A 2,682-nucleotide genomic window follows, 5' to 3' on the forward strand; every position below is an offset into this window, starting at 1 on the left:
ATCCGAGCCGTTCGGTGCGAACAGAAAAAACCAATCAGGTGGCTTCATGTCTAGTTTTGCTTCCGCATACAGTCTACGCCCCGCCCCCCTCTCTCCCTGCCTACTGCGCGCGTGCACAGTCTTCACCTGTCGCTGTTGCCAGAAAAACCAGCACACCCTCTCCCCACTCTGCAGAACTACCGAATACGGATGTAATATTTATTTAAGAGCAATGGCTGAGAAAATACCACTTGCACGTCTACTTGTAACGGCTCGTCCAGAGAAAAGGGGAAGAAAGAGAGGCCGGAGGAGGAAAGGACTGCTAATAAAAAGGCTCTGGATAAAGCAAGAGGTCAAACAAGAATCAACATCGGAGTAGCATTTGAGCGGTGGAGACAACTGAGGGATCTGAAGGGCCTGAACAGTGATGCCGAGGTTGCTCTCTTTCTGTTGGACAGGTAATGATTTGTTTTGCTTCGGGGAGGATTTGTTATATATATGTAAGTTATGCTAACGTAGCTACTTTTGTAGCTTGTATTAGCGTAATGCTAATATTAGCTTTGCTGTGTGTTTAAAACGGGTCGGTGACCCTAGTATTGAATAGATTAGTATATTATTTTGAAAGATATTAATATACACTAGTCGTCAGTATCTGCATTATTATTGTGATAAAAAGACCTACGTATATTGGCTTTTACACGTTACAACTGTGGTGATGTAGCTCATTTATGTTTTCATAGCCATGAGAAGGACCGATCAACTTCGACACCGTCTAAACACGGATTGATGAGACCTACTCTCCCTCCAGTTCAACTATTGTTTCTGAGTCTCTGTCCGACCGGTGAGTTCAACTTGCTGCTGCTATGAATATGTCTTTGGTGGGATATAAATATCTGTCTTTCATATCTAGCTTTTTCTGTTTTATGTGCCTCAAAGTGCTATTTGAGGTACTTCAGAAAACAGCATTATTGCACATACAATATGTGTTATCAGTGATATCTGCCATATCATTATACAGACATTGAGTAAATGTTAGTGATGGCCTGAGGATAAAACCTGTCCTTCACCTTAGGAGGTCCAGCACTTCACACTGAGTTGTTAACAACAACAACAACCATCAACACTAAAATAAAACACAGCTAGCATAAGTTGTACCTCTAACTCTGCGTGGTGTTGGTGGAGTAATTGATCATGCTACAAGCTTGTCTATGGACTATACTCTGGTAGATGCTATGCAGAGAGGATAGAAACAAACTGAGGATCTTCTCAACAGTTTATATCAATCTTTATGCTCCTTTGGTCCAACTGCCAAACCCAAGACTTCTATTTCTACATATAAAAAGTTCTGTGTTTTGTCCTCTATGAATGAAGAGTAAATGTATGTTGACAGTATTTTCTAATTTTGTAATCTTCACAGAGATGATGACGTGATGAGATGATGTTAATTCTTCAACTGGTTTGGGCAGACATCTGTCCCTCCCCCAGCCCAGCCATTACTGCAGCTACCCCCCTCGTTGACACCTCTAGTATGCTACCCCCACTAAGCTCAAAAGCATACAGCTTTTGCAGACCCAACTCAGCAGAGGCCTAGGTGAGTTTTCTTACAATATTGTAGTTTTGTAGTTTGATGAAGAAGTTCTAACATAATTATGTGCAAAAGAAATAGGAAATAAAGCTCTAAGTATTCTTATTCTTTGATTATCTCAAAAATGTATTCATTATTGTCAGATGTGTAATTGTGATATTCTTCCTAAAGGTAAATCACTGCCAAAGGAGTAGATCACCACCGCTGACAAATACTCCCTACACACAGCCTGACCTGTCTGCCTTACCTGGAAACACCTTTTCCAATGTGTAGATACACTCATGTTGAAAATGTACAGATTGTTTATGTAACAATAAAAAGGGTTATACCAATTTTGTTGTAATTATTCTGTAATCACTTATTTTTAATGTGGTGGTGAGAAAATATATTGCTTCTTTTGCAGAAATAGTCAAATGAAAGGCATTCATCATTTTCAAATTTTTATTAAAAACTGACAAAATATAAATAAAAGACCAAATTTAAAATGTCAAATGTATACGTCCAGGTGAGGGTTAGGGTTAGGAAGCAGGTTGTTGCTCACAGCACTTTTTTTCTAGATCTGTGGGCATCTCACGGCACTTCCTGCACACACACCATGTAGGTAGACATGGAGCTGGAGGGCCTGGTGGAGGAGCATCTCCTGATGCTGACATCTGCAGGACATCAAACATGAGGCTTGGGTCCCTTGATCTGAAGCAACTGATGAGATTCTTCCAATCTCAGTCGTTCAATTCTAGCCTGTAAAAAATAGTTAATCAAGAAGATTAGACTCTCACCATCTTGTCCTTTATTATTACTAATATTGTAATTTCATTTATCATATTTTTGGTATATTGCCGGACCAGAGTTGAAAGTTTCATGTGTTTATATTTTTCGGTTCAGGACTGTAGCTCGGGTCTGAGCCAGTGCTCTCATCGTGTAAACTCTAACAATGAAACAACAAAGATATCGTTAGCCTAATAGAATATGTGTCTAAGTTTTATAGAAAAATTGAGATATTGGCCCAAATTTACTTTCCTAACACTTCTGCATCACCCTGCATAATTGTCAATGAAAAACATAGCAGATATGCTACGTGACTAATAAAAACATAAAATACACGTTTGTCAGTGAAAAAC

At 39.3% G+C, this 2,682-nt stretch overlaps 1 long non-coding RNA gene across 1 annotated transcript; it reads left to right on the forward strand.

Moving 5' to 3' along the window:
- Positions 1-296: 296 nt before the first annotated feature.
- LOC128357818 (uncharacterized) lies at positions 297-1,857 on the forward strand. The gene is made up of 4 exons (XR_008321226.1): positions 297-437; positions 720-820; positions 1,397-1,570; positions 1,736-1,857. It is a non-coding gene; the product is annotated as an uncharacterized LOC128357818 (long non-coding RNA).
- The last annotated feature ends 825 nt before the right edge of the window (positions 1,858-2,682 follow it).

Source organism: Scomber japonicus, chromosome 4, assembly GCF_027409825.1.
Source record: "Scomber japonicus isolate fScoJap1 chromosome 4, fScoJap1.pri, whole genome shotgun sequence".
In the NCBI taxonomy this organism is placed as follows: Eukaryota; Metazoa; Chordata; class Actinopteri; order Scombriformes; family Scombridae; genus Scomber; species Scomber japonicus.